A 23,503-nucleotide genomic window follows, 5' to 3' on the forward strand; every position below is an offset into this window, starting at 1 on the left:
ACTGCATGCAGCTGGCTTCCCTTATTGGCTTGGCTGTGGGGCCCCCTGGGAGAGAGAACTGCATCTGGTTTTGCTTCCACACCCACCTCCCCATGGTCTTTAGCATTTGAAGCTGAATTCTCCTCTCCTTCCCTGTAGTACCTCACCAGCTCTGGCACATGGAGAGCACCTTACATTGTGCAAACACTGTAAGCTCTTTGCAAATGCAAGCTTCTCTCTGGAGGCCTGGTTGAGCAGCCTTTGCTATCTATCTAGGGCATTGCTGAGAATCACAGCATCAACACTAATGGCCTCTGGGCCCCCAAGTATCTCTCTTAAAGTCCTTGCACCAAATAACATATGCAGTTATTCATATGAGAGCCACAGAGAAGGCAGCTCTTAAGTTATTTATTCTGACTCCCCCCCCGGCAAAAGCCCTGAAATGACATTAAAGAATATTAATCCCCAAATATAAATTATAAATAAAAGCCTCTTCTAATTCTGTAACAACCACACAGCTGTTTACATTTTTGTACTTCCTGGTCTGTGAATAACCCTGGTATTTGGAAACCCTGTTGGCGTAGTGGTTAAGAGCTCGGCTGCTAACCAAAAGTTCCAATCTACCAGACACTCCTTGGAAACTCTATGGGGCAGTTCTTCTATGTCCTGCAGGGTTGCTATGAGTTGGAATTGACTCCACGGCAATGGGTTTGGTTTTTTTTGGTCTTTGAATAAAGGAGCCCTGATGGAGAGAGTGGTTAAAGTGCTTGGCTGTTAACAGAAAGGTCAGCAGTTCTAACCCGCCAGCTGCTCCTCAGGAGAAGTAGCAGTCTGCTTCCATAAAGATTTACAGCCTTGGAAACCCTATGGGGCAGTTCTACTCTGACCTGTGAGTTGACTCATAAGGTCTCTATGAGTTGGAATGGATTCAACAGCAACAGGTTTGGTTTTTTTGGTCTTTGGATATCTGAATATAGGCAAAATCTTTTTGAACTGTGTCAATCACTGCTTGCACATCGTTTAGCCCACAGGTTTCCTAGACCCTTAGAAATGGCAAATGGTTAACTGCATACGGCAAGCATGTCTCCATTCCGTTGGACCACAAGGCTTGCTGTACTATAGTCAGTGCTGTGTTGTTGTTGTTAGGCTCCGTTGAGCCAGTTCCAACTCATATGTGACTCCGTACAACAGAACAAAACACTGCCCGGTCCTGCGCCATCCTCACAATTGTTACTATGTTTGAGCCTGTTGTTGCTGCCACTGTGTCATTGTATCTCATTGAGGGTCTTCCTCTTTCTTACTGATCCTCCACTTTACCAAACATAATGACCTTCTCCAGGGACTGGACCCTCCTGATAACATGTCCATAGATCTTCCCCCCAAATTTCCTCACTTTCCAGGAGACCCAGGGCTTTTCTCTCAAGATGGTCCCTGGATGGGGACTCTAAGTCACCATAGAGGATAAAACCAAAAAACGCATTGCCGTTGAGTCGATTCTGACTCATAACGACCCTAAAGGATGGAGTAGAACTGCCCCATAGGGTTGCCAAGGAGTACCTAATGGATTTGAACTGCTGACCTTTTCGTTAGCAGCTATAGCTATGCCACCAGCGTTTCCCCATAGAGGATAAAACCCTACCCACTGCCGTCGAGTCAATTCCAACTCATAGTGACCCTATAGGACAGAGTAGAACTGCCCCATAGAGTTTCCAAGGAGCACCTGTCGGCTTTGAACTGCCGACCTCTTGGTTAGCAGCTGTAGCACGTAACCACCACTACACCACCAGAATTTCCAAACCAAAGCCACTGCTGTTGAGTTGATTCCAACTCACAGCAGCCCTATAGGACAGAGTAGAACTGCACCATAGAGCTTCCAAGGAGCACCTGCCAGATTCGAACTGCCGACTTCTTGGTTAGCAGCCGTAGCACTTAACCACTATGCCACCAAGGTTTCCTCTCCATAGACGATAGGGGTGCTAAATTGTAAAGTGGGAGCAGGGGCTAAGTAGACCCATGCATTCTGGATGCTGAACCTCCCTGCCCTCTGAGAGAATGAGCTACTGGTTCTCTAACACATCCATATTTAGAACTAGGAGTGCAGGCATTATTTGGTCATGGTGTCCAGGTTAAACTCCTCTATAGAACTACCGGTCAGTGACAGACAGTGATTCTGCCAGTATTTACTTTCTGGGTGTGGGGAAGTGGGGTTCCTAGATATTGCAATAGCTTTTTTGTCCCCCTCCCTTTTCTTTTAAAGGACAGCATCTTTAAAATATAGCTTATGAAACTTTAGAATGTGCAATGTGAATTTTAAAGTCTCTAAGTGAATGTAACTCTTAGGGTGTTTTTGTCTTAGAGAAAAAAACATCCTCACTGCTTTGTGTATACATACATGAATAATAAATGAAGTTGAATTTATATGTATACGAGTGATAAGACAGAGTTTAAATGAGTGTCTCGCAATTAAAAATATTGCCTATGTTTTCTCTACTGACTATTTCTTAGGCTTATGACCTTGGTGCAAGTAATATTTAATAAGGAACCTACAATGTGTAACTCCTCAGTAAATTATTAAAAGAACTGGCATTCCTACTGTACAGTATCAACACAAGTGATATAAAATATGCCTTGCCTCTTAATGAATGCGCGCTAGCATTCCTTCTGGCATACAGAGAGGAATGGGTAATAAATACAACCCAGAGGTTGTTTGCATTTCTATCCTTCGTCGTTATAGGTACGTTTTTGCACTTCCTCTATTGAAGAACTGATGCTGGTTTCAAGTCACTTATTTTTACGTGCTCAAAAGTAGGCATTCATGGCAGGAAAGGACAGAAACATTAGAAAGAAAGGCTCCATTTCAAATTTGGGGGCAATTGGTTGAGAAATCAAAATAGGTAAATCTTATAACGTCGTCACGGTTTTCTTTTTCTCTGCTGATGAGAAAATGAAAGTGCTGGTTGTATATTACCTGAAAACTCAACACAAACATTTGAGTTTATTGAGAACGATGGCTTTACCTTTGTTGAAGTTTTAACCATAATATTAAACATTATCTAGAGAGTTTAGATGGTAAAAGAGAAATGTGTAAATACCTTTCTTCTAGAATGGCTTACTGGCTCCCTGTAATGCTATTTCATTTTCCCTTGTTATTAAATATGTATGTAGTCAAATCATATTCTAGAAATGAGATTTGGAAAACTAGTGGGATGACATAATTTAGGATCTTTTGTTTGTTTTTACACAATTTCCTTGGCCTGGATGTCATAATATTTGAAACTGAACTCATCATCTTTCTCTGCTCCTCAAACCCCTCTGCCGGCAACCTGTTCTTTCCCTGGAATGACCTGAGCTGGTGACCTTCCCGTCTGTCCAGGCATCCAAGCCAGGGGCTGGGATGGTCCTTATCCTCCGTCCCTTCTTGCCCCGTTTTTAGTCCTCACGGTCTTTGTGGACAGAACTTCCCCAGGCATGTCTTTATTTAATCTTCTCTCTGTCCCTTCACAGATCTAGAGAATTCTAAAACATGAATTTGACTCTGTTTTGCTCTTGACAAGGCCTTCAGCAATTACACGTTGCCATGGATTAGAGTCCAGGCTCCTCCATATTGGCAGAAAGGGTCTCTGTGCACCCCTCCATTCATTCGTGCCTCTTTCTTGGAGCTGTTCCCTGTAGCCACACTTGGTCTTCGCAGTTGCCCTTTGAGACCTGAGGCTGTGCTGTTCCTCCTCTTGTGCCTTGGCTGGTGCCCACAAATGACTTGTTTTCTTCTTTCACAGCTTTCTGTATGGCACGTAGCACATTGTGTTATGACTTTTCCCTGCACCACATGGAGGCCCTGTGTAGATGTCTGGTTGAACGCATGAGTGAAGAATGAACACACCGTAGCGATGGCTGCCATTGCCTCACCCCACCCCTTTGATATGCTTGGCAAACTATTGGTCATTCTTAACAGGCCCGTGGCTCTGGTCACCCTCCTGCCACGCAGGCTAAATTTATTTTTCCTCCTTTTGTGCTCTCGAGGTAATTTATACATGCCCATGTTTCTCTTACCCTCTCATTTAATAATTTTCTTGTTTGGCATATACCTGTAAGGCCCTCCAATTCTTTAAAATATGCAAGTTATAAGTATTAATAATATAAAAATCTCTACTAGAAGAACATCACATTATTTTTTGCTCTCTCTACTTTAAAGCTAGCACAGATGCCTTTAAGGAATGCCTCACTCTTAACTCCTCTGCTGTATAAAGTCCATTGTTTTGTGCTGTCGAGTCAGCTCTGACTCCTAGAGTCAGCTCTGACTCCTAGTGACTTCACGAGACGAAGTTGAACTGCCTGCCGCATCTGGTTTCTTAGACTGTAATCTTTATCTTTGCTCCTTAGAAGCAAGGATGCCAAAACTACATCTCACATAATTTGGGCATGTTATCTGGAGGGATCAGATCCTGGAGAAGGACGTCATGCTTAGTAAAGTAGAAGAAAAAAAAAAAAAAACCAAACCCAGTGCTGTCAAGTCAATGGCGACTGATAGCGACCCTGTAGGACAGGGTAGAACTGCCCCAAAGAGTTTCCAAGGAGCGCCTGGTGGATTCGAACTGCCGACCCTTTGGTTAGCAGCCGTAGTATTTGACCACTACGCCACCAGGGTTTCCTTAGTAGAGGGTCAGTGAAAAAGAGAAAGACCCTCAACGAAATGGTTTGACACAGTGGCTGCAACAACGGCAGCAACAGTGGGTTCAAGTATAACAATGATTGTGAGAGTGGCACAGGACCAGACAGTGTTTTGTTCTGTTGTACGTAGGGTTGCTATGAGTCGGAACCAACTTTATGGCACCTAAGAACAACAACAATCTTTATGGGAGCAGATTGCCAGATCTTTTCTCCTGCAAAGTTCATTAGAAGAAAAGAATTGTGAGACACCTTGAACTGTGAAGTCTTCATGAATGGCTCTTGTCTGGCAGCCACTGAAGTGGGTTAATGGGTTATACCTCCCTCTGGTAGCCAGTCCAACAGGTGCATTTTTGGTCTGGACTTCATCAATGATATACAAATTTGATAGTCCATTGGCCTTTTTTTTTTTTTTTAAGGAAATTGTTAATTCAGATCTTGTTTGTTTTGGCAAGTATTTAAATCATTCTTAAATAGCGACACTTACCCAGAGGAAAGATTCATTTTCCCTTAAGCAATTCCTACTTTTTACATAGTTTTTAAATAGGTAAAAAGTGGATGGTACATAGTATTACACTTCCTTTTTTTTTCCTGCCAAAAAATTTCCTAAACTTACAGAATCATCAAAATAAAATGTCACTAAAAAGAAATAATTACTTCATATTGGAAAGAAAATTTTTCAGATGAACATTACTGTATTCTACTATGGTCCCATAGACTAAATGAGCTAAAATAATACATTTTTAGTTTAACATTTCATACATTGAAATTTCAGTACTGTCTTGGTCATCTAGTGCTACTATAAGAAAAATACCACAAGTGGATGGCTTTAAAAAAGAGAAATGTATTCTCTCAGTTTTGGGGGCTAGAATTCCGAATTCAGGGCACCAGCTCCAGGGCAGGCCTTTCTCTCTGTGTCGGTTCCGGTGGACGGTACCTGTCATCAGTCTTCCCCGGTCGAGGATGCTAGGTCCAAAGCACGCACTGTTCTCCTGGCTCTTCTTTCTTGGTGGTATGAGGTCCCCTTGCCTGTCTGCTCAATTCTCTCTTTTATATCTCAAAAGAGATTGATTTAAGATACAGCTTAATCTTGTAGATTGAGTCCTGCCTCATTAACATAACTGCTGCTAACTCCCACCTCATCAGCATCATAAAGGAAGGATTTACAACACACAGGAAAATCACATCAGATGACAAAATGGTGGATAGTCACACAGTAGTGGGGATCACTGGGGCCTCGCCAAGTTGACACACATTTTGGGGGGACACAACTCAATCCATAACAAATTCATTTTCCATTTTCTTTTTTAAAGGAATTTCCAGACTGACATGCTTAATATAGAAAAAATAAATATTATAAATAATGGCCTTATACCCATGCTAATTATGAGAAACAGGAATCATCTCAAGTCTTTGTAGTTAGCTTTGTAATAAGAAGAAAATTCTTTTTGCATGTTTTTCCTTCCTTCTGAGGTTGTAGGAGTTTTTAATACTACAGAGAAGTTAATGAAGCAGTCTAGGACACAAAGACCAGATTCAGAAGAAGCTGGAGACGTTTTCATTAATTTTTTGTCATCTCTTCCCTGTAGGTCACTTTGTAATGATACATGGAGACAGTATCACTTTTCAGATAGATGGTGGTGGTGTATGGTGACAAGACAATTCCGACTCATAGCAAAGTAGAACTGCCCCATAGGGTTTTCTAAGCTGTAATCTTTATGAGAGCAGATTGTCAGGTCTTCTGTGGAGCTGATGGTGAGTTCGAACTAGAACCTTTCGGTTAGCAGCCGAGCTTCTTAGCTGTTGCGCCACCAGGGCTCCTTAGATTGAGGGTAACCATTGCTGTCAAGTCAATTCTGACTCACAGTGACCCCTATAGTTTCCAGGGCTGTAATCTTTTTATTTTTATTTTTTTTAATTGTGCTTTAGGTGAAAGTTTACAGCTCAAGCTAATTTCTCATACAAAAATTTATACACATATTGTTACATGACACTAGTTGCAGTCCCTATAATGTGACAGCGCACTTCCCCTTTCCACCCTGGGTTTCCTGTGTCCATCCAACCAGCTCCTGTCCCTTTCTGCCTTCTCATCTGGCCTTCGGACAAGAGCTGCCCATTTGGCATTGTGTATCTGCTTGAACTAAGCATACTCTTCACAAGTATTATTTTATGTTTCTAGTCCAGTCTAATCTTTGCCTGAAGAGTGGGTTTCGGAATGGTTTTAATTCTGGGTTAACAGAGCATCCGGGAGCCATGGCTTCGAGGATTCCTCCAGTCTCAGTCAGACTATTAAGTCTGGGCTTTTTACAGTAATTTGAATTCTGCACCACCCTTTTTTCCTGTCCCAGCAGGAACTCTGTTTTGTTCCTTGTCAGGGTGGTCATTGGTGGTAGCCGGGCACCATCTAGTTCTTCTGGTCTCAGGCTGATGGAGTCTCTGGTTTATGTGGACCTTCTGTCTCTTGGGCTAATATTTTCCTTGTGTCTTTGGTGTTCTTCATTCTCCTTTGCTCCAGGTGAATTGGGCATCTTAGATGGCCACTTACAAGTTTTTAAGACCCCAGATGGCACTCACCAAAGTGGAACACAGAACGTTTTCTTAATAAATTATGTTATGCCAGTTAACCTAGATGTCCTCTGAAACCATGATCCCCAGACCCCAGCCCCTGAAACTCTGTCCCTCAGAGTGTTTGGTTGTGTTCAGGAAACTTCTTAGCTTTTGGTTTAGTCCAGTTGTACTCATTTCCCCTGTATTGTGTTTCCCTTCCCTTCACCTAAGATGATTCTCATCTACTACCTAGTTATTGAATTCCCTTCTCCCTCTCTCCCCACCCTCCTAACCACCAAAGAGTGTTTTCTTCTGTGTTTAAACCTTTTCTTGAGTTCTTAAAATAGTGGTCTCATACAATATTTGTCCTTTTGCAACTAATTTCACTCAGCATAATGCCTTCCAGATTCCTCCATGTTACGAAATGTTTCACAGATTCATCATTGTTCTTTATGAATGCATAGTCTGAATGTCTTCTTTGGTGAAGTTTCTGTTCATATCCTTTGCCCATTTTTTAATTGGGTTATTTGTCTTTTTGTTATTGAAGTTTTGCAGTATCTTGTAGATTTTAGAGATTAGACCCTGACTGGATATGTTGTCGCCAAATTTTTTCCCAGTCTGTAGATCGTCTTTTTACTCTTTTGGTGAAGTCTTCGGATGAGCACAGGTGTTTGATTTTTAGGAGCCCCCAGTTACCTAGTTTCTCTCCCGGTGTTTGTGTATTGTTATGTTTTATATTCTGTTTATGCCATGCATTAGGGTGCCTAGCATTGTCCCTATTTTTTCTTCTATGATCTTTATCATTTTAGATTTTATATTTAGGTCTTTGATACATTTTGAGTTTGTTTTTGTACGTGGCTTGAGGTATGGGTCTTGTTTCATTTTTTTGCAGATGGATATGCAGTTATGCCAGCACCATTTGTTAAGAGACTGTCTTTTCCCTGTTTAACGGACTTTGGGCCTTTGTCAAATATCAGCTGCTCATAGGTGGGTAGAGTTATGTCTGGATTCTTAATTGCATTCTATTGGTCTGTGTATCTGTTGTTGTACCAGTCCCAGGCTGTTTTGACTACCCATGGCAGTATAATACCAGGGCTGTAATCTTCAGGGAAACAGACTGTCACATCTTTCTCTTTCAGAGTGGCTGATGGGTTCGAATCGCAGACCTTTTTGTTTGTGTCACCACGGTTCCTTAGATTGATGGCAGCAACCCTGAAAGGACAATAGCAGCAGCCCATTTAAAGAAAAAAAAAAAAAAACTTTTTTAAAAATATAGGATTAGCTAATTTTCTCCAATGTACTGTTTTTTCTTTTTAATAAAACTCTCCTGGGAGCTGGGGCAGGAGTCATTAAGTTGTAGTAGAAACAACCTTGGACAGTCTACCTAAGCAGGCTGCGGCAAAGCCCTTGTTTAAACAAAAATGGGGTGGCTGAAACTCCTGCAGAGGAAAATGGTGTGGATAACTTATTTCACAGTAACGCCTTTTCTGTCTTTGTCTTTTCTTCATGTGTGCAAATGCCAACACAAAAACCGGAGGAAAGCCAGGAATGTTTTCAATTGGACAAAAAAATTAGGCATGTTGGGAGAAAAATGTTTGTCAGTTGGAGTTGACGAATGAAGTTTATTTTCTTTTCAGTTGAAGGTATTACAATTTATTCTCAGGGCTCTTGGGACAGTTCTTGGCTTACTCCAGTGACATTGATACAATTTCAGTACTTTTTTTTTGGGGGAGGTAGTTTGTAATTGTGAGATAATATTTTCATGTGACGAAAAAACCAAAACCAAACCCACTGCCACTGAGTCAGTTCCGAATCATAGCAACCCTGTAGGACAGAGTAGGACTGCCCCGAAGGGTTTCCAAGGCTGTAAGTCTTTACGGAAGCAGACTGCCACACCTTTGTCTCACAGAGCGACTGGTCTGGTCGGTTTGAACCACTGACCTTTGGGTTAGTAGCTGAGCGCTTAACCACTATGCAACCAAGGTTTTTTTTTTTTTTATGGGACAGTTCCTTGAAAATGCCAAAACCCTAGACAATGCTTGGGGCATTTGAGGTTCAGTGGTAGAATTCTCACCTTCCATACAGGAGCTCAGGTTGATTCCTGGGCACTGCACCTCATGCATAGCCAGTACTGGTCTTTTCGTGGAGGCTTGTGTGGTGCTATGATGCTCAACAGGTTTCAGGGAAGTTTCCAGACTAAGACGAAGCAGCAGAAGCCGAGATGTACTACATATTGAGACGCTGTAGCTGTATATGGTATAAGTAAATCATCACATCAAGCTTCCTCAAATCTGTTGCTGTTGAGTCAATTCCGGTTCATGGCGACTCTATAGGACAGAGTAGAACTGTCCCATAGGGTTTCCAAGGCGTGGCTGGTGGATTTAAACTGCCGACCTTTTGGTTAGCAGCTGAGCTCTTAACCACTTCACCCAAGCACAGGAATTACCACCTGTATTTTCAGTATGAGAGACATTGAGGATCAGAAAGATTAGGTCACTTGATTAAAGTCAGAAACTGATAAGTGCCAGAGCTAGGGGTGAACCCAAGAGTGTTTGCATAGACTCCATTCTCCTCATCCTGTCCGTGTTTCAGAATCACCTGGGGTGCCTGGCCAGCCTCCATTCTGATTCTTCAGTATGGCTGAGGCCTGGTTATCCCAACTTGGGGAACTCTGGTCTATACCACCAGTCCTTATTCATGATTTTTAAGTAGGAAAGGGTTTGGATCCCTGGTGCTCTCCTTCCAGGCTGAGAACTCTTGTTCACACTGTAATAAGGAAATGACACCAGTTGCAGTGAGCCGACTCTGACTCATGCCGACACCATATGTTGCAGAGTAGAACTGCTCCATAGGGTTTTCAGAAGCAGATAGCCATACCTTTCTTCTGAGGCATCTTTCTCTGAGTGGGTTCAAACCGCCAACTTTTCAGGTAATAGTTCAGCGCTTAACCATTTGCCCTCCCCGGGGGCTTCTGTTTATACTATAAGGCCTGTCCTTATGCAATAAAAGTCACCTTTGAAGTAAGCAGTAGATGCTTGGGAGGAATGTAAGCAGCAGACTGTGGACCGGACCCCTCAGTGGGAAGGGCTGGGCAGTGCTCAGGGCATGGAGAGCCCAGGATCTGTGAAAGAACTTGTTCCCCATGTTCTCTTGGCTCATGCTCTTGCTCAACAGTGTCTGCTTTACACCAGGTGGCCTGGAAGGATCTCTGATCCTGGAGGAATTCATTGGCAATTCAACCTCTGGTCTCCTCTTCCAGGCATTGGCTTTCTGCACTCATTGCTTTCAGAGAGGCCAAGCCAGGCAGGAATGTAGGACAGGGAACAGGGAGATGAGATGTGCAGTTTCTGGATGGAAGATTAGCAGATAGATACACAGGGGTGCGGCCTGGGGAAAACGGTTAGGGAGGAAAACGCCTTTCTTCTACATTAAAAAAAAACTGTGATTTTTAAGTTCAATAAACTTCATTATATGTGAACGTTTTACATAGTATTTTCCAGAATAGGTGAATGCAGTTAGGACTACTTTTGTTTTCCTTCTCTTCGTGTGCGTTACTGAGATTTTGTGTTCTCTTAAAGTGCATTTTAAGATTATGAAAATAAAATTACTAGACACCTGAAAAGGTCATGTATCTTGGTAATACTCAAAGGTGATTAAATGCTCATTTCCTTTTCTCATGAAAAAAGTAGCAGAAAGAAACATATATTTTGAAAGCAAATATGGAAATCACATTAAAAATGCGAGAACATTCACTATCATCCCCCACGTGTGCCTTAGTTAACTTTGGTCTGAGTTCATGTTTGGGAAGATATGAATATGCTGCTATCTCAGGATAGCCAACTTCCTTCTTCCCAAAGAATTGGCTGAGTATCTGAGACCTGCATTATCCCTTCTGCATTTTTATTACTTAATTTGCTTCCATTTAGTCCATCGAGAACTTCATGGTAGGGACTTGAGATATATTATGTGAACTAAAAGGAAGGAGTTTGGAGGTTGGTGGAATAGCGTGAAAATGTGAAGAAGATGGGGGGTAGTGCAGCATTTCAAGAGGGCGTGCAGCCCCAAGACCTCAGAGCTAAGCTAAACAGTCCAGCTTCTTCTGATGTCCAGGCCAGCCCAGGGGACAGTCTTCCAATAATTTATTTTCCCCTTTCATCAGACAGGTCATCAGTAACCTACCAGGGAAAAATGGCTGTAAGTTAGAATGTAAATACACAAGCAACCAAACCAAACCTATTGCCATCGAGTCAATTCCAGCCACAGTGACTCTATAGGACAGAGGAGAACTGCCCCACAGGATTTCCAAGGAGTGGCTGGTGGATTTTAGCTGCCAGTCTTTTGGTTAGCAGCTGAACCCTTAACTGCTGTGCTACCAGGATTAAAAGAAGGAGCCCTGGTGGCGCAGTGGTTAAGTGCTTGGCTGCTAACCGAAAGGTTGGTGGTTCAAACCCACTTAGCCACTCCTTGAGAGTGTGACCTGACGATCTGTTCCTGTAAAGATTACAGCCTAGGAGACCCTATGGGGCAGTTCTTCTCTGTCACATGAGGTCGCTATGAGTAGGAATTGACTTGAGGGCACCTAACAAGAACCACAAAAGGACTAAAAGAAACCCTGGACCAGTAATTCTCAAGCCTGGCTGTGCATTAGAATCACCTGGGGAGCTTAAAAACCATACTGATACCAAGACCCACTCCAGAGATGCTCCTCTGATTGGTCTGGGATTAGACCTGGGCAGTGGTCTCTTTTAAGAAGCTCCCGAGGCAACCATGATCAGAAACCACTGAGCTAGTCCACCTTGGCCATTTTGCAGATTAGTAAACCTAGACTTGGAGAAGCTGTGCTACCTCAAGGATCTGAAGTTCCCTGTGGAGCAGACGGGAACTCAGGCCTCCTGTCTTGTGGCCCAGCCTGCGTGGGACTTTCTGTATAGTCTAGGCTTGGTTATACACATGTTCAACATTCACTAATTCACAACTGTGTGCTGGAATTCCCCTAAACCAGAAAACCAAACCTGTTGCCATTGAGTCAATTCCAACTCATAGTGACCCTATAGGACAGAGTAGAACTGTCCCATAGAGTTTCCAAGGAACGCCTGGTGGATTTGAACTGCCAGCCTTTTGGATAGCAGCCGTAGCACTTAACCACTACACCACCTGGGTTTCTTGGAGGTCCCGTGGGCTCATCGAATCCAGCCCCGCCACCCTCTTACATAGCTCTGGTTCTGAGTCTCTACCCTTGACCTTCCAAATAACATCCCATCTCAGAGCAGAACTCTGCACCTTCTTGAATCCAGCAAATGTTATTGTTAGGTGCCATGGAGTTGATTCCTACTCATGACGATCCCATGTGATGGAGTAGAACTTCCCCATAGGGTTTTCTAGGCTGTAATCTTCATGGGAGTATATCGCGAAGCCTTTCCCCCAAGGAGCTGCTGGGTGGGTTCAAACCACCGACCTTTCGGTTAGCAGCTGAGTGCTTTAACAGCTCCTTCCTCCAGCACATAGTTTTGAATAATGAATGTCTCCACAATAATCCGTATTTATCAGTCTCCCAGGTGAGTTAATTTATTATCTTTCTAACGGCAGTCAATGCACGGCAGAGTATTCTCTAGCTGGTCTTTGCCCCAGGATGAGTAGCAGGGAGTTATTACTCGATTCCTATTTAGGACAGCTCTCTGGAGGCAGAAACCGAGCTCTGACCTTTTCTCACAGGCCCCTTTGTTGTGCAGCGTGGCTGTGAACAAAAAGGCATTTCTTTCACCTGTCCAGGGCACCAACAAAGCCAAGGAAGCCCTCCCCACGGTGGGCTTTAAAATCCCCAACCAGCTTGGAGAACCTTTCTCCTCCACTGGTACTTTATGAACAGCTGACACCTCCTGGGAGTCTTTAAAATCTCGTTCTCTAAAGAAACCATTCTGCTCCCAGTGCCTATTTTTAAATTTCATAAAGCCCATGTTAAATTTTTGCTGCTTTCCTCTGTATGCAGTAAGCCTGCTGTTCGAAAGGAGTGGAATCTTTTGTTGTTAAAAGTTCAGTACCCTCTTGTGAATCCCCACCTGAACTCCAAAGCCCTGGAATGCTGTGGCGGTTCCGGGGGGGGGGGCGGGGGGGGGCGGGGCGGGTATACCTTTTTTCTCTTCTCTCATTCTAACCCAACCCAAACCACAGGTAGTAATCTTTACACCACAGTAGTTGAAATGCCATAACGTAGAGGGGGAGGGAGGGATGGAATTTGAAAACAATGAGCCTCTGTTAAAGTATGTCTAGAAACTCTTTATCTGCCCTGGGTATACTTAACATGTTTTAACTAGACTGGTTTGCACCTCCAGCTCTCCAGTGGGCTGACCAAGTTCAAAACAAGTCCATTTGATGACTACTAGCTTAAGGAGTTAGCAGCTATCAAGATCGATAACAGGCTACATAAAAGAGGATTAAGGTGTTGAGTGGGGTTTTGGCACATCACGGTTACCCATTGAAACTCATTGCCATTGAGTCGATTCTGACTCATAAGGACCCTATAGGACAGAGTAGAACTGCCCCATAGGGTCTCCAAGTCTGTGATCTTTTTTTGTGTGTGTGTGTGTGCTTTAAGTGAAAGTTTACGAATCAAGGCAGTCCGTCATACAAAAATTTGTATCTACCTTGCTGTGTACTCCTAGTTGCTCTACCACTAAAGAGACACGCACGTTCTCCTCTCCACCCTGTATTTCCTGTGTCCACTCAGCCAGCTTCTGCCCGCCTCTGCCTTCTCATCTCCCCTCCAGACAGGAGCTGCCCACATAGTCTCATGTTTCTGCTTGAGCCAAGAAGCTCACTCCTTACCAGTATCATTTTCTGTCTTGTAGTCCAGTCCAGTCCCTGTCTGAAGAGTTGGCTTTGGGAATGGTTCCAGTCTTGGGCTAACAGAAGGTCTGGGGACCATGACCTCTGGGGTTCTTCTAGTCTCAGTCCAAGGCTGTAACCTTTATGGAAGCAGACTGGCCCATCTCTTGTTCAGTGGAGCGGCTGGTGGGTTCAGACAACCTTTTGGTTAGCAGCTGAGTGCTTAACCCCTGCACCACAGCCTCCTGCCTCCCAGTTAGCCCGAAGTAATTTCCTCTTTGGCCAATGACTTTGGCTTTTGTCTGTCACTTGTAGCTGCAGTGTGACTTTAAAGATAGGAATGATTCATAGTGAAGCTTGGAGCCCAAAGGTGGTGGTGGTTGATGTTGTTGTTAGGTACCATTGAGTTGATTTCAACTCATAGCAACTGCATGTGACAGAGTAGAACTGCCCTGTAGGGTTTCTTAGGCTGTCATCTTTACTGGAGCAGATAGCCAGGTCTTTTTCCCACGGAGTCTGGTGGGTTCATACAGCCAGCCTTTCGGTTAGCAGCCGGGTGCTTAACCATTGTACCACCAGAGCTCCTTAAAGGTAGTGGTTGGGGAAGTTTTACATCAGAATACCTTGATCTTTTATCTTTCTCCTCCCTGCTCTGTTCTCCTGTCCTTGCTTTATCTCTCCTCTCCATGTCAGGCATACAAAAGAAGTCTTTTTCATTTTGTGTTCTTATTGAATTAAAGTTTCATGATTCATATTAGTAAAGTAGGTAAATTGGATATTTTGTATGGATTTCTGTAAAAACATCCAAAACTCCAATAATACCAAGCCGAAGTATTCTTTTAAAAAATCACCTTGTTTAAATAAGAAGATACACATACTTAGAAAAGACTAAAAAGAGTGCAGAATAAAGCATTAACACTGTATCAGGGTGGTAGATTTATCAGGTATTTTTCTTTTTGTATTTTCCAAATATCCTTCAATAAATAAATAGTTTAGTGTTAATCAAAGATATGAAAAGAAAAATGCACGTGCCCGTGTGTCAAGCACACATCAGAGGAACTCGTCCTAAGGAAACAGTGAAAGGTGTACACACAGAATTAGCTACAAAGATGCCCGCTGAAGCATTGTTTATCACAACACAAAACTTGCGACAACCAAACTTAGTTTAATTATGGATTCTCTATGATGGAATCGTAAGAAGCCATTAAAAACAATCTTGCAGGTAAATATTTAATGATATAGAAACACTTTATAATATAGAATGAAAAAATAAGTTCAGATGTATAATTTGATCTCATTTTTTGGTAAGAAACACATAATATGCCGAAATACAGAGGCTCTGAAAGGTTAGTTGTATGTGTGTAAATTCAAATTTGAATCAATATAAAATATCAACTTTTCGTTTCTCAATTCTGACACTAGCTATTCATGCAGCCTTTTTTTTCTCTGACCTTAGCCACCCAGAGCTAGGTCAGATCTCACAAGTTAAAATGACACTGTCCTTCAGATGGCCAAGTTGGCTCAAGACTTAAGATGCCAGCTGCAAGCTTGGGCATCCCTGGGGTTCCCCTTGCTGTTGGCTGCGAATTCAGGGGTCCCGTCTACCCTCTTGGGATACCAGCCACAAGCTCGGTTCCCAGCGCCCCTTACTTCTGACCTGCTGGCTCCTACTTACACTAGTCCTCAGGTTCGATAATTCTCTAGAATGACTCGCAGAACTCATGGAGAACACTATACTTACGGTTATAGCTTTATCACAGCAGAAAAGAATATAGATGAAGAGATGCATAGGATGAGGTCTTGGAGGGTTCCCAACACGGAGCTTCCATGTGCCGAAGAGTACACTACCCTCCTTTGTGCATTGATATCTTTCACCAACTAGGAAGCCCATGGAACTTACGTGTCTAGAGCTTTTACTGGGAGTCTCGTTACATTGTGTGTTACTCCAGGCCTTCCTCCCTGAGATCGGTTGATATCACGAGGTGATCACAAGGCATCATGAGGTAAGTCCCTCCTGGTCAGCCCCCCACCCCAGAGATGCCTCTCTGGCATAACCTGTCAGGTCTGGAGTCCTTAGCAAGGACACTTAAACCATTAAGGGATTCCAAGTTTTTTTTTTTCTTAAAGGGGTTATCTCTCAGGATTCGAAGCCGAAGACCAAATTCTTTGGGTAAACCCAGTAAAAAAAAAACAAACCCAGTGCCGTTGAGTCGATTCTGACTCATATGACCCTATGGGACAGAGTAGAACTGCTCCATAGAGTTTCCAAGGAGTGCCTGGTGGATTCAAACTGCCAACCTTTTGGTTAGCAGCCATAGCACTTAACCACTACACCACCAAGTAAATGCCCCAGTATTAATAGTAATAGTGTTACCTCAGAGAAGGTGTCATGAGTGTTTTTTTTTTCCACCCAGCTATGTATATGTTTATATGATTTTCCCATAAAGAGTCTATATTGCTTTTTTAACACTGGAAAATTTTTTTTTTCCGTTTCAGAAAATAGAGTTGGCCTTTATTTGAGTGAGAACCTCAAATAATATACTGCATCATCTTTTACCTTAAAATTAGAGGAGTGAGAAAAAGAACTTAAAAAATGATAAGTGAATTTCTCAGTGGATTGCTGATAATAACAGCAGAGGTTTTCAATTGCCATCTGTATCAACAGATAGGTTCGTTTTTTCTCCAACATGGAAACCCTGGTGGCGTAGTGGCTAAGTGCTACGGCTGATAACCAAAAGGTTGGCAGTTCAAATCCACCAGGTGTTCCTTGGAAATTCTGTGGGGCAGTTCTGCCCTGTCCTACAGGGTCACTATGAGTTGGTCGACTCGAAGACAGTGGGTTTGGTTTTTTTGGTTTTAGGTTTCTATAGGAGAGGCAGCAGTGCCCTTTAGCATGCTGCTTAGCATACTTTATTGTGGACTAGAAGTCTAATTTATGTAAAACGGTGCAGGATTGTATTAGAGTGAGAAGCAGCTGAGCTTTGAGCCCAATGGCCTGGCAAGGGTGGTTGATACTCAGAATTCAGAGGCTTTTTCTACTTATTTGAGTTTTGCAGCTAAGTTCCTGGCTGAGTCTGTCAGAAGGCTGGCTCCAAGATAATTGGTAAATTACTAAGTAAGACGTTGGCCTTCCTCTGTAGCAGCTTAAAATTTTATGGGTGAGGTAAGGCTAACTATAGAACAATTACATTAAGCTAGAACTTGGTATACAACCAAAGTGCCAAATTGTGTGCACAGATTACAAATGTTGAAGGATTCAGAAAAGTAAGATCAGGATTGGCGTGGAGAGGCAGGCTCTGATAAAATCTTCCATCCCAAAACCCAGTACCGACATGGTGCTTTGCACATGGTTTGTTGTTAGGTGCCATTGAGTCACTGCTGACTCTTGCATCTCTGTACAATAGAACAAAACACTGCCCTGTCCTGCACCATCCTCACAGTCATTGTTGGTTGAACCCATTGTTACAGCCACTGTGTTATTCCATCTCGTTGAGGGTCTTCCTCTTTTTCTCTGATCCTCTACTTTACCAAGCATGATGTCCCTCTGCAGTGACCGGTCCCTCCTGATAACCTGCCTAAAATACATGAGATCAAGTTTCACCATCCTCGCTTCTAAGGAGCATTCTGGCTGTACTTCTTCCAAGACGAATTTCCATGGTATGTTCAGTATTCTTCTCCAACACCTTAATTCAAAGGCCTTAATTCTTCTTCAGTCTTCCTTATTCATTGTCCAGCTTTTGCATGCCTATGAGGCGATTAAAAATACCATGGCTTGAGGCAGGCACACCTTAGTCCTCAAAGTGACATCTTTGCTTTTTAACACTTGAAAGGTTTTCACTGGCCAATTTTTTCAGAAGTAAACCACCAGACCCTTCTCCCTAGTATTAGTCTGGAAGCTCCCCTGAAACCTGTCCACCATGGGTGATTCTACTGGTATTTGAAATATTGAGGGCGTAGCTTCCAACAACACAGCAACACGCAAGCCACCACTGTGTGACAAACTGACAGACGAGTGGTGGTGGCACATGGTAGGAGCTTGATTAAATACTTGTTGAATTAGATAGCACTTGAGTTGCGTTTTCAAGCATGGGTTCCAAAATACATGAGCTTGGATCCTAAAACCGTAGGATGAGGGCCTCACCTTATATATGAGTTTTCTGAGACCCAGAGTTTAAATGAGTTATTCAAGATCACATGATTCCTTGGTTCTGAGACACCATTGACTGCATGTGAGGTGCACCTTTTACTTAATCACAAGAGGAAAAGATGTCAGGGAAGACCCTTTTTGACTTTTGTATGAGCAGCTTTCTGATTTTGGAAAGGTTAAAGATGATAAGTAGTCTTAAATCAAGCAAAGAAGGTAGTTACTGGTATCATTTATAGTTCTTCGGTCTCCTCATAACTAGCTTACGCAGCTTAGTGATTGGTATTAGCCTTTTGACAGTTTACCCTCTCACTGCAATGTTTTTTTTACAAGGCTTTACATGCTTCTAAAGGTCTACTTGGTTACTTTGTTTCCTGCCTAGCTGACCCAACCATCAGTGCTTTCCCGTGGGTTAGTTTGTGGTGCTGCAACCAACAGGTACTTGTATCTTTCTTTCTGTGGAGTTCAGCAACCAACTCTTCATGCTGACAGACACCATGAGAGACACTAGGCAGGGGCCTGGAGAACAGAGCTCTGGACCTCCAGGAATTTAGTATCAGTTGATAATTTGAGCCCAGCCTATCCCTTGAACACAGGCTGAGATGTTCAGATGTAACAAAGGATCCTTTCATGTACAGAAAGGATTGTCTTTCTGCATGCTTGCTTCATTTTGGATTAAAAAAAAATACAATTTTGTTTGGTGAAAATATACACAGCTAAACGTACACCAGTTTTACAGTTCCTGCGTGTACAATTTGGTGACAGTGACTACGTTCTTCAAGTTGTACAGGCATTCTCCCTATCCTTTTCCAAATTATTCTACTGCCATTAAGATAAACTCTGCCCCCCTAAGTTTCTCATCTAACCTTTTGAGTTGCTGTTCCTTTCTGATTATTTTAAGCAATCAGCATCTAAGTTGGATCTTGGCATATTGCAACTCAACACAGCAGCCTAGGTGGCCTTGGATATGTCCTGTGGTTGTTTCAGAGCTTTTTAAAGTGGAGTGACTGAGAAGAGAGCAAGGCCAGAGGTTGACTTGGTCAGCAGATCTTTGTCCCAGTGTGGGAAACTGTGTGACATCAAATGTACAGACTGTATTTCTTAATACCAACCTATCTTTTGAGCTGTTTTATATATGAGTATATGTATCTGATCAGAAGACAGAATGTACTGAAATTTACCTCTTGCCCTAGTATAAAACTAAACCAAATATCAACCAGGCACTGAATTTTATGACTGCTACAAATAATGTACTGGAGTAATGGGGTAATCTGCTGGAAAAGACCTCTTCAAAGTGTTGAAGAGCAAAGATGTCACCCTGAAGACTAAAGTGTGCCTGATCTAAGCCATGGTATTTTCAATCACATCATATGCATGTGAAAGCTGGACAATGAATAAGGAAGACCGAAGAAGAGTTGACGCCTTTAAATCGTGGTGTTGGCGAAGAATATTGAACATACCATGGACTGCCAAAAGAACGAACAAATCTGTCTTGGAAGAAGTGCAGCCAGAATGCTCCTTAGAGGCAAGGATGGCGAGACTGCGTCTTACATACTTTGGACATGTTGTCAGAAGGGATCAGTCCCTGGAGAAGATATCACGCTTGGCAGAGTACAGGGTCAGTGGAAAAGAGAAAGACCCTCAACGAGGTGGATTGACACAGTGGCTGCAACAATGAGCTCAAGCATAACAACAATTGTAAGGATGGCGCAGGACTGGGCAGTGTTTCCTTCTGTTGTGAATGGGGTCGCTATGAGTCGGAACCGACTCGACGGCACCTAACAACAACAACAATGGGGTAAAAGGAGGATCTTTTACATAGTGTAGAATCCTGATGATTCCTGTCGTCTTCCTTTGTTCCTAAAGGAAGCATCCTCCTCTGTTACACTCTGAACAAATGCTGCTACCATATGTAGAAAGATTTGCCAGCCGTGGCACACCTGGCCACCCAGGCATTTTTTACAGTGCCTGTAAAACTTCCCTGGTGCTTTCTTAGGAATTACTAGTGTTGTTGCAGTGAATATCCCAGTGAGAGCACTTAAATGTGCAATTTTTAGTGTCTTCTTTCTGCATGGCCTTCACTTCCCTCAGTGAATTTTTCTAAGGTTGGCTTCTACCTGAGAGATTGCTCGGCCTAGATGTATTCACCAGGGATTGCTGGAGAATTTGGAAAAGTAACGTGCTTGGAAGTATTTCCTCAAATGTCATCCACCTGATAGCTCTTAGTGGAATTTGCTTATTATCTCTCACCCGATTTCCAGCACATTCTCTACTCCACTGGCACAGAACCTCTGATCTGAGCCCACCCAAACCCTGTTCACTTGTCCAGGCCCCGGGCTGCCTTTTGGAGGATGGATTGAAGACGGTGTAGGCTTCATGACTGTAATATGCAGGAGCCACCACTAGGTGGTGATGGTGGCTTCTTGTCCCTGGCGGGGGGCGGGGGCGGACTCTGGTTCTCCCTTTCCCACTGGAGCCTCTCTATAGGAAGAACATTGAATGTGTAAACCCATGCCATTGTCATGCTTATTAAAGAGTGGTATTATAAGTAAGCTGTGAATTTCCATTATAAGAAATAAATCACCTTTTAAAAGGAAGCATTGAAGTAAAAGACCCTCTGGCTCAATAAGGAGCCTATTCTTTTCCTCAGCACTCTCAGCTCTTAAAAGTGGGCATGTTCTTGGCATTGAAATGGGATTTTGCACAAAACTGTTGGCAGCAGCTTGGTCTCTCTGGCAGGGTTTAGGCTGAGGTGCCCTATGATTTGCCTCTTTGACCATGGGATGCAAAAATGATATTAAAATAGGCCTCCCCAGTCTGTTGGGGACATTGGTAAAAAGGAGAGTAGGAGCAGTGTGTTTTGCTGTTAGCTGTGCCTTGGGTCAGGATATGTAATGGATCAGTTTTTAAACGGAGGGAAGGTGAAAGGGGTGGCTACGGTTGATTTAGGACAACCCTTTTAGGGCCATGAGCTACTGAAAGGTGGGCAGGTAAGCGTAGAAAGGGCAAAGCTACAGTGATTGCGAACTTGCTGGCCTCTGTACGTGAAATCTCACTGATCCCCTACTGTGGTCCTAAAGGAGGTTTTGTGGCTCACTTCTACAAATGAGGAAGCCAAAGGTGGACTAGGTTTAGAAAGAAAAAAATTGCCTAGTGTCATCAAACTAGGGTGGTGGTAGAGACGGAATCAAAGCTAGTTTTGTCTGGTTAAAATACTTGCTCATTCCTTATACATGAGGACAATGGAGTCCCTGGGTGGTGCAAATAATTAAGTGCTCAGCTATTAACCAAAAGGTTGGTAGTTCGAGTCTACACAGAGGCACTTTGGAAGAAAGGCCTGGCAACCTACTTCTGAAAAATCAGCCATTGAAAACCCTGTGGAGCACAGTTCTACTCTGACACACATGGGATCGCCATGAGTCAGCGTCTACTCTTCTTCTTCTTTTTTTTTTAATCTAGTCCAGAAGGATTTCCTAATGTGCTTGAATAGCCTTCCTTTCAACTGATTGACGTGAACATTTAGGGAAGATGTCATTAATGTTCAGAAAGGGACATTGTGTATACCTCAGGGGTCACTAGGTTCCAGAGTCACCATGGCCGGTCCAGGTACATGCACTTCTTACCCTAAGTCAGCTGTTACCTTTCGTGATGTTGTGTTACTGCAGGGGCGGAGTGGTGGAGCTGTGGCTTGAATTGCTTTTTGTGTCCCTGGAATCCACACAGCCCTGCCTGTAGCCATGGGCTCTGTGGCTCCTGAAGACCTGCTTCCCTGTTCCTCACACTGGAGTTTCTCCCTGCTCTCATTTGAGAGAGGAAGGCGTCAGCGGCAGCTCCTAGCCCAGACATACTTGAGTGCGTGCAGCACCAGGCGGCAGGGCTGGAGGGTGTCTGGGGGTGGGTGTTTGTGAGTGTCGCTCCACCTGGGCGGGAGCTGCCACAGAGCCTCGCTTCACATTGCATGCTGCTCTAGGCTGCTGACTACCTGTCTGAGGGACTGGCAGCGACCAGGCTTTCTCTCTGCTCCTACTGTTGTTATGGGAAACAGACCAGCCATGTGCATCTAGAACAGCCTGTCCTGTCTATCTCCCTTTAGAAAATAGGTCTTCCTGCCTTGGAGCCCGGTAAGTGCCACCAAAGGCGCAGCTTTTCTTGGTTACCTCAATCTGTGTTTGAAATATCAAGAGAGGGTTTGTTGTCTTGTAATGGATCTGTTTCGCTCTAATCTGAATGTGCCAGGATTTGGGGGGTTATTTGAGCTATCTTTTTTTGGTGATACCCATTAAATTTTTTTTTGCACACTTCAAAGATCAAGAAGTATACAGTGAAAGTTTTTCTTTTTGTGTGTGTGTGTGTGTGTGTGTGTGTGTGTGTGTGTTTAGCCTCTGTCATCTTATTGGAACCTGTTCCTTTTCAGGGTAGTGCTCTGAAGAATTATTTTACAGATAACAGTCTGATGCCGTGTCTCTTTTATGAATACATTACTGCATTTGTCATCATCATGTTCCTGAAAAATGTCAAAAATAGACTCAGTGGTGGGATCTGTCACTCAGAGTTCAGAAACTTAGTACAAAATCCCAGGTGAAGTTAGGACAGATCTTTTATTTCAAATCTTTTCTCTTTTAGACTTCACTGTGTGATGAATTTGATTTGAAGCCTAAGTAGTATGATCAGCTCGATCTTGGTGGGACAGACATAGTTCTTTATTGTTTCAGATTTACCTTCTGGGATGCAGACACTCTCCTCGTTCCTTTTATCACCTTTACAGGAGATACTTGGGCCTGAGTCATGTGACTCCTAACTTTCCTCTTCCCTTGCGTCTACACAGGCTCTGTTGTTTTGTTCTTAGGTGGATAGGTATCAAGTTAGGCCCCTTTAAAAATTGTAAATGACATGCCTGGTAAGTAGTTCACAGTTTATCATATTTTCCCTGTATTCCTCTGCCACCCACACATACAATTTTATACCCTTTAAGAGAAAATAAAACTGGAACTCTTATTTTCATTATTCTAAGTTAGAGAGTATTCATGTTAAACAATAGGTATGGAACTAACAATAGGTATAGAAATTAGTCTCCCAAAGCATACTGTTTTTCCATTTGACGACATTCATCTCAATAGAAGGGATAGTGTGGTTCTACTTTTTATTTTTGTAAGCTGGTCTGCAAATGCTGCTCTATGGCTAACTAGTTAATTTGAGGAAAACTGAATTCTGTCATCCTGGCACGGAAAGTCGGGCAGTGTTCGCGCTTTTTGGGTGAGTCTACAAACAAGAGAAACTCTCAGGCTGCCTTTGAGGGAGGTTGATGCAGGTGCTTCTGCTGGTTTTCATAAGTGTTGGAGGAGGAGA

General features: G+C 43.1%; 1 protein-coding gene across 4 annotated transcripts in view; it reads left to right on the plus strand.

Annotated features, from left to right (window-relative positions):
• NEDD4L (NEDD4 like E3 ubiquitin protein ligase) overlaps positions 1–23,503 on the plus strand; it is a 377,526-nt gene that overhangs the window by 140,721 nt on the left and 213,302 nt on the right. The window contains exon 1 of one of the 4 annotated variants that reach the window (XM_049901838.1): positions 22,154–22,278. The exons of the other annotated variants lie outside the window; for them this stretch is intronic. The gene's annotated coding sequence lies outside the window, so the exon portion shown is untranslated. Of the gene's footprint in view, positions 1–22,153; positions 22,279–23,503 lie in introns of those variants that run through there. 4 annotated transcript variants of the gene reach the window in all.

This window comes from Elephas maximus, chromosome 11 (assembly GCF_024166365.1).
Source record: "Elephas maximus indicus isolate mEleMax1 chromosome 11, mEleMax1 primary haplotype, whole genome shotgun sequence".
NCBI lineage: Eukaryota > Metazoa > Chordata > Mammalia > Proboscidea > Elephantidae > Elephas > Elephas maximus.